The 15,855-nt window shown below is 35.8% G+C and overlaps 1 long non-coding RNA gene across 1 annotated transcript in view; it reads left to right on the top strand.

The window, feature by feature from the left end:
- The window catches only part of LOC138128602 (uncharacterized), a 36,853-nt gene extending 20,998 nt beyond the window's left edge, over positions 1-15,855 (top strand). The window contains exons 2-3 of the long non-coding RNA XR_011158790.1: positions 15,420-15,549; positions 15,622-15,855. This is a non-coding gene — a long non-coding RNA (uncharacterized lncRNA). The remainder of the gene's footprint in view (positions 1-15,419; positions 15,550-15,621) is intronic.

A 15,855-nucleotide genomic window follows, 5' to 3' on the forward strand; every position in this document is an offset into this window, starting at 1 on the left:
ATTAGCAGTATTGAACAGAGTCGTGTTTCATCAGGATGGCGTCATACCACAGAATGCACGAATGTTTTATTTTTAAATAATTATTTTGGTGATCGATGAATGGGTCCTATTTGACGGCCCGATAGATCGCTAGATTTGAATCCATTGGATTTCGTTATATTCATTCGAAACATTCGAGACAATACTTATTTGATCTTAGATTTTTGATTTTTTTTCTTTCTTTTAATGCAATGATATGCAGAAAAAAAAATTCTTTATAAGAACGAATAAAAAAAAATATGTAATGTACAGCGTAATTAAAAAAAAAAGTTGACTATTGTCTGTCAAAAAATACTTAGATTTCGAAAAAAATATAGAATCAGATATTGTTGATAGATAGTGTTGAAGTGTTTTTAGAACTCTTTCATTTGATGTGTCATTTATTCAAATCGGATAAAGAACAAGTAAGATACAGCGTCAAAGGTTTTTCGTCAATCACCCGGTATAAGAATTCCTTTATCCCCTTTTTAATATTTTTTAATATTTACTTTACAAAGATATTTAAATTAAAATTCTAGCTCCAAATTGTGTCTTAGTTGACCGGTGTTATCACTACGAAGACACAGGTAACAAAATCGTCACTCTCTCGTCTACCCTTATTATACCCTTGTCGTACCATTTCCCAGCCAAATATTTCAATAAAGTTAGCAATATCAAAGCAAAACCATTTGGGGTATATTTCTATGACGTTAGGGAAAATAAAACATAAAATTAGAAAATCGACCACGTGCTCGACTGTGGATGCCTGTTAATCCATGGTACTAAAGTCATCCCATCTGGGCATTTTCCATCATCCCGAGACAGTCCATTTGGTTCTAAAGTTGAATTAACATGAATAGTAGTCAAAGGCCGGTTGATAATAGAACTAATTTCAGTGTGTCTGGAAAATCTACCACTGCTTGAGAATTTATTTTGATTATCTTGAATGATGATGATCTCGAAAGTCATCCTGTTCGAAATCTGTGTCACTATTTATCTTGATGTTATATACTATGTCCTCTATGCACTTTACGTTAAAATTTTCAGCAATTGTTAGGGCACATTTTATGTTGCCTTGTGGAAATATAATTTCCTCTTTTTTACTGAGCAATAATTTATTCAAATTTTTCCACATTTTTCGTGGGTTACTTCTGTTTCATTTCCAAAAAATATTTATTCTTGGCAGTTCTTTTTTTTTACCAGATCATTATCCATTTGTTCTTTGTCTAGCAATATGAATGTCTTTTGCATATCCCAGAAGTTTTTTCGCATAAGTTCTTTATCTTCTTCGTGTGTTGGCCTGTGCCTGAAGCGCTGTCACACAATCACTATTTACGCGGTTGTGCGCGGCGCACGACTTACCGTGAGTTGTGCGCGGCGTACTTCTCTAAAAGCTAATTTACACAATGTATATGCCTTTTCATGTGATAAAATCATTTTAAAACTCATGCACTTTGGGATTCTGTATGAGTTGCAAAGTTGATGTTTAGACTAAAGTCTGTCTCAGTTCTAAATTTCCGCCAACACTGCATTCTGCCGTTGGAAATACAACTGCCAACACTGTTTGGTGAAAAATGCGTCAGATTGTATTTGTTAGGTTATCTGTCAATTTCCGTTTTTACAATTCAATATTTTAGAATAAAGGAAAAGAACGACAACCTTTTTTAAAATGCAGCAAGTAAGTAGAAAATCGAATTCTAAAAGCAAAATAAACTTATTAACTAATTTTAATGTTTATAAACTAATTATACATATTGCCAACTTTGGTTATAAGAATTCCCAATTTAGAAATATTTTTATTTTGCCAACATAATTCAACATGGTGGAAATTTAGAATTGAGATAAACTATATACTTAGCTGTTTTTCTTTAAGACAGTGTTGTGACTTATCTTGCGACTGTCAACTATAGCTGTCAATAAAGTGAGGTTATACTTAAAGAGATGCATTTTTCGAATTTCTAAAATGAATACTTACCACAAACAGCAGATCAAGATTTATGTAAATTTGCTTTTATTGTCATTTCAACGAAAAAAGCATTTATTACAAAGAAGGGAACGTAAAGTGCGCAGAATATGGGCAAGAAAATGGCTTCAAAGGCGAAATGAAAACCGGGGGATATCACATTTAGTTTTTAATGAACTGGAATATGAAGATCTAGCCAGTTTCAGGAATTTCACTAGAATGTCTGTAGCAACTTTTCATGAGTTGCTATCTAAAGTGGCACCAATAATCAAAAAACAAGATACGGTGTTACGAGGAACAATTCCTGCAAAACAAAGGTAATTTATTATCTATCTATATAAAATATTATTGATTTCATGCTTCACATCAGCTATGATTTCTTCATCATCAATGTTGTTCAGTTCAGTGAAGATGTAATCACTGAAGGCACGATTGGCTAATTGGGCTGGAGGCTGATTTAGTGTATCTTGCAGGTCTGCAAGGTCTCCACAGTCTGCTTCAGTATGGGATCAGTTGTTGTCATGGTCTTCCTTTTTTTTTCGGGAAGGAGTCTCTATAACATCTGGTATATTTACAAGGTCACCACTGGAAGATGTGTTGTCATTGTCCTCTTCCTGGGAATAACGCTGCTGACTCTTAAAAGTAACATTTTACTGCATAATTGAACGATATTTAACTCAATCACACTCGTACTTCAAACGTATCCAGCGAACTTTGTCCTTTTCTTGCCTTTATATGCGAAGACAAGAAGTTTAAACAGCTAAACCACCACGCTGAGGGTTCATACATGTCCTCTTCGGACATACCGCTGTGGGTGCCCTTTTTTATTTTCGCACACTCGTGGCTGTATTGCGAACGCAAATTAGTAATTTTTTTTTTACTTCTTCAACTGTTATATGGGGTACACGTTCTTTTAATACCTCTGCTATTTTATGGAAAGCGTCCGTTCTGGCGTGCTTATTATGATATAACTTGTGTTTTGTATCAAACAAGCACGGAAACTGATCGTACTGGTCGATCAGTTGTTCCAATACTGCAACAGTCCACTCAACCTACACAACACTATTTATTACCAACTAAATTCTTAGACAAGATATAATACTTACTTTATCCATCACAAGTATCTCGATTGACTCTAAAAGCTAACAGTACGAACGTCTACTCTCACCAAGTTGTTCAGTTATTCAATGCTTCAAAGTAATTAATAAATTATTATTAATCATAGCGTTAAATGTTGGTAAATCTGTTTCATCCATGATTATTTTTATCTTTTTTTTGTAAATAGTAGCCTGTTTCTCTTTGCTTTTTTTATTTTGCTTAAATTTTTTCGCCATGCTGCAAAATAAGCGATTTTCAACAGGCCCTATCACACCAGTCCATGCATCATATTACGAGTATAAAATATCTCGTCCATGTCAGACATAAAAGTCTTAGGCTTAATGAAGCTATAATGTAAACAATTTTTATTGTTATTAAATATATTTTCATATCGACAGTATCTCCTCTATTTGAAAATAAAAAAGAACAAGGAAAGCCTCGCCTTGCGTCGTCCAAAATCATAACAGTATATAACTCAAAATCATAAGCATTACGAGTAAGACCATGCGTACCGTCAATGCATACACAATCATTGCCAAACTTCGGCAGTATCTCTTTTTAAGCTTCGTTCATAATAATTAAAAAGAAATCTTCCTTTTTAAGTTCCGGAAAATCTTCTTGGGGTTTATAAAATCGAATTAAATTAGAAGATGTTTGCATATGTGTCACCCAAGCTTCGACACTTATATGCCATTCACGATGTTTTGGCATAAGGGGAGGCCATGGAAAAAGTGCATTTAAGTTGACAGTAAAGCTGTCTGTTGAATTAGGTTATGTTTTTCTAAGTTTGAGGTTATAAACTGCGTCATTGTCTAGTGCATTGTTGTCAGTTTTACTAGTTTGCAATAGAACAATACACACATTTTTAATCCAATTTAACAAAACAGGAAACTGACTTCAACAGACTACAGAATAGTAGGGACCGGGACCGGAAGACGAAGTGGCTCCTGTTAATTTATGCGCCACTTAGATAACCCACCTATACAGTGTCTTAACCAACCAATTAGTAATTTCTCAATGAATTTTTCATTTTAACCAAAACATTCCTAGAACTAGATTGTATAAAATCTTGTACCTACTTATTAAGCCTTACTTTATTCGAATCTTTCTGCAAAATATTTTCACACCCATCGTCTATGACACAAAAGAACAAAACTATTCAACTTCCATAATTTCATTAGAAAATTCTGAATCATCATTACATGCATCAAAATCCCAATCAAATTCCGAGTCACATTCTCCTAATGAAATTATTAAAGGAAGAACGTTTTCAAATAAAAGATTTCCCATTAATTTTGCCCAATTTTCCGAAATAAGTTCTTCACAATATCTACAAAAATGTTGGCAAATTTCGGGAGCACATTTCAAAATAGACTCAAGCCATAAATTCACAACTCTATCGCGAAGTTATAATAGGTCTTACAAAGCCCCTGTGCCATTTCAATTGGGTCGTTGTTTCTTCCTTCACTATCCGTGCTACATATTTATCTTGTACTCACCTACGATTCAATTTATACACAAAAAAAACTTGACTTCATTGTAACTTACTGAAAATATGTTCTGCAGTCTAATACAAACACCATCAATACGTTTTAAAGTCGCTTAATTATGATTACTGTAAATTCGGCAACATGTTACGTTCATTTTGATAGGTCCGCATGTCAGGCACTTTAGTGACAGCAGAGATGACAGAAATCAAACATGTATCCAACGTTAAAAAATGAAATCATAGCCTCCCCTTATGCCAAAACATCGTGAATGGTATATATATATATAATCATTTTTGTTCAAAATTGTTTCGTTGTTTAAACTATATGAATATTCCATAAACCTTCCTAGTTATTAAATCAATTCGATCAAGTTCATTGTTGACGATAGAATTGCGAATTTCATTCAAAATTTGTTCAAGTGGAATTTTCAATGCAATATGTATGTTTCCAGTTGTTATGTGGTAAAATAGCAGTCCTATTTTGGAAACGTTCTTCACAATTGTCACAAACATATAGGGTAATTTCTTCATTGCAGGTAGCAAAATCAGAAATTTGGGGATTGCTGGCTAATGCAGAACTTCCTGCATTAGATTCACAACAGTAACAGTTGTGAATTCAATGCAATGATAGAATAGAGTAACAAATTAGTGAATTACAAAAATTAAAATATTTATTTCTCTTTTCTTGTCGATTGCCCAATAGTTTACGGAATTAGAAAAAATCTTGTATGTAATTCGTTGCAAAAACATGTCTTTTTCGCATTCGACGTGTTGCCCCACTCACTACGTTCGTTGGGCAATCTTCACGTCTAATGCGAAATAGCTATTTGTGTATTAAGAGCGCAAAGTGATACATTGTCGATTGAGAGATTTTCTCGAAATCGACAATGTACATTTGCGCTCGCAACACACAAGATTTTTCCTACAATCGCAGCTATGATTACTACATATTATTTTATGCGCTGCCAAGCAATTTTGGCCGTTTTATTTACCACATTAGAGTGCATAAAAGGGTAATTTATTGCTCTAAAGCATTGGCGTAATTTTTATGCTCTAAAGAAAATCTATTACATGAAATTGCGTATTTCTTAATAAAGTAACAATTTAATTAAACGAAAAATTTACTTCTACTTTAGCATTGTTACAACTATTAATTACAATCGAAGGTAAATTGATTTTTTCTGAAAATATTTGATTCTGTCGATTTTGAATGTTCAACTCCGCATTTGTCTGAAAAATGGAAACTCCTTTACTTTTCTTATCCTCCGGTTCTTCAGTGTAGTCATTTGAAAAAGCACTGGCTATCTTGAGCTTGTTTTGAATATTATCTTCTATATATCCTTCTGCGATTGTACCAGAACGCCAACCTCCGTGACGTTTTAAGTCTGTAATATCTCCACCAGAATCTGCAAGTAAAGTAGCGGAACTGCGACGCAAACAATGTCCGGTATAAGATTTGGGGTCGGGAAGGTTCAAATGTGTTGCTACTTTTGATGGAATGTTTCCAAACGTATTTCTGCCTACGGGTTGCGTGGAACATTTCCCATTTTTGTAAAAAATGAAGAATCGATTATGTTTAGTATGTGGAGGCCGCAAAACAAAGTACTTGCGGAAAAGTCCTAAGAAATTTTGCTCATTTTGTATTATAGTAAACCGTCTTGATACTTTTGTTTTCGTTTCAGTTAGTCTTATCAGTATCGCAGAGCCCAAATCCTCAATTTCTTTTGTTGTTAAAAAGCACAACTCTTGCGATCTGCAAGCACCGGCAATTCCTACGATTACAGCAACCTAGAATAATTACAAATTAACTATTGAAATATAAAAGCAACAAAGTAATTTACCTTGATCATTAAATACGTATCATCTGGTGCTTCCGTAATAAATTTGTCAATTTCGCTTTTTGAAAGGACTTTTGACTTTTTAGGTTTGTAAGTATCACATTGTCGCTTTAAATATGCTTGAAGTTTTAAGTATTTGCTGATGTCTATTCCATTTCTTACTAGCAAGGTGCTTCTTAACATAGAGTAAAAACTCCACAAACTCGAAGACTTGTAGTTGTTGGATTTTTCAAAAAAGTAAGCGAGACAAACATCTTCAGTGTACTGTGTAGTCTTCTTACCATTTTCAGCTAAATTGAAAAATCTTTTGCACATAAAAGCAAATGTCTGCCACTTGTTTACAAAATTTCGTAGTTACGGTAGTTTGGAAAAATTATCAATCTTTGGCTACTTTGTTTAAATTAATACCAAGGAAATTTTTGTGTTGGTTTTTTCAGTTTTTGAGGGCAGCGCATAAAATTTTGTATGCATTACGAGCATAAATTGCATTTTGCTGCTCTTATCGTCTTAATGCCCTCGGCTAGCGCCTCTGGCATCAATATGACGATGCGAGCAGCAAAATGCAAAATTATGCTCTTAATGCATAAATAACTATTATTTGGACCAAATCAATGTAATACCTTCTTAAAATCAGAAACTAATTATTCACAATATTGATATTAAAAGTACAATAATTACGGTTTTTGAAAAGTAATCCATGCTCTGGAAGTGTGCATTCTGGTTCTTTTGCTGCACTTACAATTTCGGGAGGTGTACACGAAAACGCTTCCTCAACACTTTCCCTTCCTTCTACAGGCTTTTGTTTGGTGCTGTAGAAACTGTAATTTGTGCTTCAGTGACCGGCAATTGCTCAGGTTGTGTAATATCCGTAGTTAAGGAAGGAGCAAATTCAGTTTCGGTAAAAACTATGGGGTCAAATGGCCAAATTCCGCATTTTTTGAAGCCATTAACTGCTGTAGACATCGATGATGCTGGTATAAAAATCTTCCCAAAAATCTTAGCGACTTGACGTACCGTGACGATCATTCCTGGATTACTCCGTAGCCATGCTGTGACTTGATGGTCATAATACGTGCTGAGCGGCCTCATATATGCAACATCAGCAACCTGAAGTCGATGGGTAGTGTGTGGAGGGAAGCACAGAATGATCACCCCATGGGATCGAGCTTCATTTATGAGGTCAATGTTCTGAGTGTGGGTACTATGCCCATCTAACAACAACAAAACAGGTCGTTCAATTGTTGTTCCACAGAATTCCACGAACTTCTTAAACCAGCCAGAAAATATTTCCGTAGTCATCCAGCCAGAGTCACTGCATACCCTCCAAGATCCAGGTGCAGCATTTAACATTAATTGCGGATCGATACGCTTCCGTGGAAATACCATCATGGGTGGCATGTATTGGCCGCTTGCCCTAAAACATATTTCCACAGTTATTGTTGTCCCTCTCTCTGCGGAAGTTATCGCTCCAACTTGCTTTCGACCTCTTTTGGCTATAATTTTTGATTAGGTTTTTGGCACAATTGAAATACCTGTCTCATCGCAATTGTAAATTCTGTCAGGTGCCAATTTATGCTCATCGTATATATTTCCCAAAAAATCAATCTACAATTGATTGCACTCTCCGATACCTATATCGGAATGGGATTGACAACATTTCTTCTATGTGCTGTGCTGATGGCCAAAAAATTAATTTTTTAACATATGATGCCAGTAGTGGTACATAGTTATTAAATATCTTCCCAACATACGATTCCATAACCCCAAAGTCATGTGAAAGTCTTTCATTGATATCGTGAAGTCGAATTTTTTTCAGCACGAGGAGAATATATTCATACCTCATAGGTAAGGGTTTCTTCTTCTTCTTGGATATTATATGATATTTCTTGAATGTGACAATAAAATTTGATGTATTCATTAGGACTCGCAATTTCAGCCTTAACATCTCAAATGGCCATATCTTGAGTTATTCCTCCTTCTAAAATATTTGGTGCCCCTGTAATCACTATTTTGGATAATAATGTCATTAACCTTTGTTCCAGTTCAGATAAGGGCTTTAGAGTTTTTGAACCACCCCCTGTGCCTACATTTTCTTCATGAAGCAAACCAGCTTTTTTTCGAGAGTTAACTTTGAATGCATTTAAAGTCAGCCCAGAAAAATATAACTGTTAAAGTTTTTGTATTTAGGTATGACCTGTCTCCATTTACATTAATAATTTTATTTTATCTATATATTTACATCTTTCCACTGAGTAACATTTTTTTTAACTCCTTCCAGTTTGTGTAGCTCATTTGCAAACTTTTTCCACCCGTTAGCAAATTTTTCAGCTTGTTCGGATGCAACAGAAAGTTACTTTAGTTTTACCTGGAAATTTGGAGAAAGTACCTACATCGGATAATATAGATAGTATTGTGGACTTTACTTATCGAAACTTAGAATACCAATAATATTACAAGGGAAGTAAAAATTACTGGAGTCTTAAAATATGTAAAGCGCAAATTTGAAAACTGTAACTGCAGGAAAAGAAAAATAAATGAGTTCATGTCCGCTTTTTTTTTGTGTGAACCGCGAAGAAAAATAGTAAAATGGGATCAAATTAATTTGTAATCGAGTTATCCATGAATCCGAAATTGTATGTCGCTACTTGAACTTGACGCTCTAATAAACACAAATTAGATGTCGCCATATCAATCGCAAAAGACATACGGATTCAAATCCATGGATGACTCGATTACAAATTAATTTGATGGCTCGATATATATCATTCTGAGTAGAAGGTCTTTTCGTGCTTCTCCCAGTTGCGACCTCAACTTCGTCTCGGTCTTCAATCTCTGGGCTCAGCACAAAAAGACTCACTTCTGCTCTTTATGATATAATCTACTATTTTTGTCGAAAATTAGGTTTTATATTGTACCAGTATATTCACTGCTGAATATATTGAATTTCCAGAATATCCATTACTTGATATTCACATATACCAGTATATCCGCGTTTGGATATACCAGTATAATATCAACTACAAAATATAAAGAAAGCGAAATGCAAAAGGTATTTATTGAACAATTACAAAAAAAAAAAAACATCGAGTTTTGCATACCCCACAAACTTTTCGGAGGGCTCTCTTTTGGCCGACTTCTTTCAGAGAGTCGACCGTTCCATGAAAGACCTTTTAAGTTGATGGTTTATTTTTGTTCTCAGTCTTATCTCTCATTTTTCGCTGTATTTATACATCGACATTTGTCGATGATGCGCTTTAGTATGTACAATTTTTGAATTGAATAACATTTGGTGTAACAGATGCATGCCAACTTTGGTGAACCAAGTGTGGCTTTTTCCAAGAGGGCTATAAGGCTCAGTATCTTGGTCCACAGCATCAACTGAACCCATGTTCTAATTATAAAACTCTCTGTGCTGTGGTTTATTGTAGCGAATAAACGGAGGAGGCAAATAAAAGCTGTCTTATCTCTATTCTCGAGTTGGACTGGGAGTTGCCAATATCCGGCTCGTCCACCCTGGGAAGAGGATATACGTCTGTAATCGTGATGGCATTTAGCTTTCTATAATAATAATCGATGCAGAAACGCATTGAGCCATTTGGTTTAGGTACTAAAACCACGGGCGAGGACCAAACACTGTCACACTTTTCAATCATCTCCGCTCTTCAGATTAAACTGGATTTCGCATTTCAGTCGGATAGGACCGCTTATCAGTACACCATTTTTGCGGATTGATATGATATGCAGCCTTTTAGATTTGTTGCGGGGATTAAGACTCGTTCATAAGAGTCGTATCAGCTGTAGCTATAGGAGTAGTACAATTAATTTTTTAAACAAGTATCAAGGTGTCGAAAGACACAGGTGTAATTGTATGGCACCTTTATTCTTCTTACTTGTTATTGTCGACGTTAATCAGAAGTTGATAAAAAGTCCATTAACTGCATCATTGCCTAATCAAAAACAAAACATATGGTCAAAATTGCAAACCGTATTGTGGCTTCTTGAAAAGTACAAATTTAACCACACCGATTTTGAAAATTCAAGATTTAAAAAAATAGAAATTTTCAAAGAGATTATTATTTAATTAGAATCAGAGATACCTACTCCAATTATCGTTTGTACAATCAACGTGTGCTCACCCTTTGCATTGATGGCACTGTATCCACTTTTTACCATGAACATCACATGAATACGGTTTCATGCAACATAAGCATAAAGCGTCGTCTTCCTCATCTGACGATCTCTCTAAATTCTTCTTCTTTGAAAAGTTTCTGTTTACCTTGTCAATTTTACCTTTGTTAATTTTTTTTTCTTAGCTGTAGCTTCTGCTTCAAGTGCTTGTTTCTCAGAGGTTTCTGTCAATATTGCTGTCTTCCTGCTCATTCTATTTGTCATTCGCGTTTTAATGGTAAAAGTTGCTTTTGGGAAATGTCTCTGGTAAACTGTCTTATGCCGGCAACTTTAAACCCACTCGTTATATTAATGGGTGTCATAGATTTTGGTAGTGCTTGGGCCACAATTCCAGGTAGGTCGTAAATTCTCATACTAATATAGATAGAATTTCCGATGGTATTAACTGCAACACAAAGGGTAATAAGCGTATCTCTTTCTGCGGATGTAATGGCACCTACTTGCTTCCACTTCCGCCCTCTCCTTTTTTATAATGTTGGGCAGTTTGTTATAAAATTGTATACAGTAATAGTTAATTGCATCTCTAGATTTGCTTAATCTTAATGGTTTATAGGATGCATCAACAGTTCTAGTGTTATATTTATGATAATCATTTAATCTAGGATAGAGTTCAAAGTTATTTAAGATATATTCAACAGATCTATAGATGTATAGACAGGGCAAGGTTAATATTTTAAGGTCAATGAACTTTTGACGGCAATCATCCCGATAACCTATATTTGCTATTATTCTTACACTTCTTCTCTGCAATTGAAATAGCCTATGTTTGGAGGAAGAGTGACTTCAGACTAATATGCAATATTACCGAGCGATCATTTAAAAAATAAATCGAGTTTGCTTTGGAGCCTATGCTATAGCATGGGTTGCCATAGGTAACACGCCGACTCGATTTATTTTTTAATTGATCGCACCGTATTAATTTAAATGATCTTTCGGTATTTGAAATTAAGATTGAACATAAAGGTGCCTAAGTTGGTTAAAAAAATATATGTGTGTACTTAATTTGTAATAGTTAACTGTCAACATTCTCTTTGTGTTGGATAGTTTTTGACAAAAAACCCACAATTTTCTATTAGTCAAATTGTTCAATGAAGACTCATTGTTTTATAACAAAACAGGTTGTTAATAAAAAATCTGCAAATATTCCAAAATATAGAAATTTAGAAACTGAAATTACCAATTATTATTGTTATAAAATTTTTGTGTCCGGGGATTTGTGGAGGCCCCTAATTTGAGGAGGCCACGGGGTTCTCTATCTGGCTACCCCGTGATAAATCCGGCTGTGTTACTGAATTGAATTGAATTTAAAATTCTGAACTGAAAATTATTCAAAAAAAGTAGTAAACTTAATTTTCTAGAAATTAAATAAAAAACTCTAAGGGCAATTATAAAAATTTATTTATGTTAATTTACATTAATTAATATCCGTGTGGTAACCGTTAGCTTTTAAACACTCCTCCATTCGAAGCCGCATGCTGTCCACCATCCTCTGACATAGTTCCCATCACGGAAACTTTCCCATACATCTCTGACGTGAGTTTCTATGGCTCCCTCCGTCCGCTGGCGAACCCCATGGAAACCGACGTCATTCCATCGGGTTACCATATACCCTCATACATTTTCTATGGGGTTCAAGTCTGGTGATTTTACTGGCCACCGTAAACCTTATATGACTTCGCCATTATCTTCACCATTCATCCACACAAGGTGCTGTGTGGATAGAGCAGTTATCTTGCACGAAAACAAGAGGTCCATTTTTTTGCGCCTACGGATATAATATATTTAAAAAGGGCAAAAGAATATCCTCCAGGACCTCTATATATTTTCTCGCTTTAAATCTTGGAGCTGTCACCCGCACTACTTCCCCTGGTCCCGTATGATGCATCCAACCCCAAAAGCCTGCAGACACTCTACCGCTGGTATTAGTTTCTATAACATTTTTGGAATTATATCGCGTGTTATTTGGCCGCCATAACACCAACGGAGCATCTTGAGAACTCTTAAATGTCTTCTCATCGGAAAATATGACTTCTCTCCAGTCTCTGTTTAGATTTAGTTGGCAAAATTCTACTCCTGCTGCTGCCTATTCTGGAGAAAGTTTAATTTTCTTTGCCGGTTTACGACAGTAAAGTCCTCCACTTTTTAAAGCGCTTCTTACAGTGTCTAGACCACAGTTTATTTCTAGTTCTTCTCTGATGATTACGGAATTAATGAAGGGTCAATTAGTGGCCATGTCTTTGATTTGCTGGATATTTTCCTCAGACAACACACGAGGCCTTCCAGGTCGATGCGTTGTTAAATCGTCTTCCTCATTACAACGATCGATCCATCGCTTCACTTGTCGTCGCTTAAAAAAATTATTATGATGATAAAAAGGAAGTGGAAATGTATTGTTCTTGTTTATACGTGGCGTTATGATATTTACTGTATTTTGCTTTTGCTTTTAGCACATTTATTTATGTAAAAAGAATTTATCCAAATCAATGAAATTAATTATAAAAGCATTTTGTATAAAGTGAAACTGATGTGAGAAAAGGGAATTTCATTTCACATATGATTTTGACATTAAAAAAATTGGAAAAACATTTAACAAATTGTGAAACGCAACTGGCAAAAGAAGAAAAGCAAACGAAAAACACTATAAATCAAGAAAAGTTCTTATTTAGAACTTATAATAGATTTCATCTCATATTACGCGAAATTATAATATTTTTTTACATTTATGTGAGAATAATTAGAATCATAAATGATACGTACCGAAAGTCCAGATCTTCTGCTAATTTCACTAATGGAATGTCCACTATTAGACAGTCCAATAATAAAACCCCTTTCTTGAATTGTGGATTCTCGCTGTTCTAAATATCGCGACATGGTTTATACAAATGATCACAAACGAAGTTCTCCGAGTAGCTGATAAACCTAAAATGATTAATAATGTGCTCTGCAAACGGCAGACCCCATGGGTTTCTCCTATATTTTAAAGGGGTTGTCACATCTGTGCAAATTTTACACAATGGTCATAAAATCTTCAGAAATTATCCAGATATTTATGCGACTAACAATGAGTTGGTTAATACTTAAATTCATATCTCTACCTATACCGGTTTAGAAACTTTCATTTCACACAAAATTCAAATAAATAAATTGCCACATTAATTTTCAAATTTGGGTCGGCGGTTAGCAATTGTTGCCGGTAGCTCAGGTTTGGACGGGGTACGGGAACGAATCAGCCTGACCCGAATGACGAGAGTGTAAGGGCGCCAGGATCCTCCGCCACTGATGTTTCGGGAGTATCCGGATCCGATGATACTCCGGGGCCGATACCCGAAATGAAACACACGTGTCCCAGTTGACTAATTTAATTAAATTATATTCCCTGGTACAGTGAAGTATTTACAATGATGAGTGAAAATAATTTGTACAGTTGATTTTTGATGAAAAATAAATTTTTGTTCGATGTGGGTGGCCAACGCCGAATATAATTGCGACAGCAAACGATAAAAAAAAATGAATGAAAGGTCCTGACTGGTAACGCAACAAAATAATTATTAACTAAAAATGAAATTCCCGCGAGCCGCCGACGATACTTGTACATACGAGTACAAGCTTCGGTGCGACTGCAAAACAAATGGTATCGAACCAAAGCGCAACTCTGAAGTTACCGGCGTCGGATTTACAAATAAAATTACAAAAAAAAAGGTTTGGATTGAAATTACACAGACAAGACAATATACACGTCACCAGAAAGAGAGAGACGGTGAAACAAAGGAAGGGACGTTATCTCCCTGCCGAAAAACTGCTGCGGCCTCGAGAGATAAAGCTAACCCCGACACGAGCAAAATGGAGACTTTGTCGGTCCCGCCGCCGTTGAGGCCGCTGCTGACTCCGGTAGAGACGAAGGAAAGAAAGCCGGAAAAAAGGGGACTCAACGGATCGGCTCGAACGGGTCCGACAAAAGGTCCTCCCAAAAGATTCGGTTGTCCAAATGTCCTCTTGAAAGATCCGCTTAAAAGACCCTTTCATAGAAAGAAGAGAACGCCATTAAGGTAACATACGGCAGGAAAACTGTGACTTACTCAGTCGGCGTGAGGTCTTTTTTTTGGGGCGACGAAAAGCCAGAAGAACCCCGTGACTCCCTGAATCCGGAAACTCCGACCGAGTTGGGGTTCCTGAAGGTACGTTCTCGGCACGAAATGGAGAACCACACAACTCCTCTGGACGGGCACGGGGAACTTCGTGAAAATCCCGAAAATCGGTGCGATGCACAAGAAAACGCTGCCACGAAGTTCACCCAGTCACGGTACTCTTACGAAAAGGTAAATTATTTTGTCACACAAGTAACTTTCCCGCTTTCTTGCAAGATTGGACAACTTTTTTAGGACAGTATTGCGACCAATCGGTTTACCCGATTGCTACTGATCTCTCTCACTAGACTCCGCCTTCGCGCATCTCGCGTGTCATGAGGTTTGAAAACTATCTAACTAAAGTAACGAAGCATTTTAACCTACAGTCAACTTTAACTGGCGTTGGTGCCATATATATATATAACGGGTGACTATTAAAATTTTCACTTAGGGTTGGCTGTGGATTATTCTTTGTTTTCCGTGGCACCTTAGACACTGACAAGTTTGACATTATAATTAACATTATGGGTTATGTTTCAATCAAGTTCAATTGTACTGACTGACATTTGTCGTTCGTTCTTGCGTGTGTCTAAAGTAGCAGAAAAAATAAAAACTCGTTCAAAGCCAACTCCAAGTGAAAATTTTAATAGTCACCCGTTATATCGATATGTGATAAGTTGTGACTTCCGTTATACGAATAGGACGACCTTACTTCCACCATTACCCAAGGCTAATGCGCTAAATTGAAAACTTATTTCCTAGATGGAGCATATGTACTATAGGTGTCTGTATAGAGGGGAAGACATTTTGCAAGTTGAAATTCGGAGATAGGTAACGTGCGTTATGACTTCTGTTGTATACGCCAAGAATTGTATTGTCTAACGCACGCTCTCACTTCCACAGTGTTGCCATGATTTCCTATTCGCTGCTGGAGATAAAAACTAAATGATGAAACCGGGAGCCACATTACTACGACAGGGTAAAAGACGTCATGTCAGATCAGGTCAGATCAAGTGGGCTTTGAAATCATGTCACATTTTGACCGTGCAACTTTATAATTAAAGTAAATTCAATAAATACTAAATGTCACATTTTTAGATTAGGTTGTTAACTTTTTTTAGCAGAGAAAAGTTTCAA

The sequence above is a fragment of the Tenebrio molitor genome, chromosome 4 (assembly GCF_963966145.1).
Source record: "Tenebrio molitor chromosome 4, icTenMoli1.1, whole genome shotgun sequence".
NCBI lineage: Eukaryota > Metazoa > Arthropoda > Insecta > Coleoptera > Tenebrionidae > Tenebrio > Tenebrio molitor.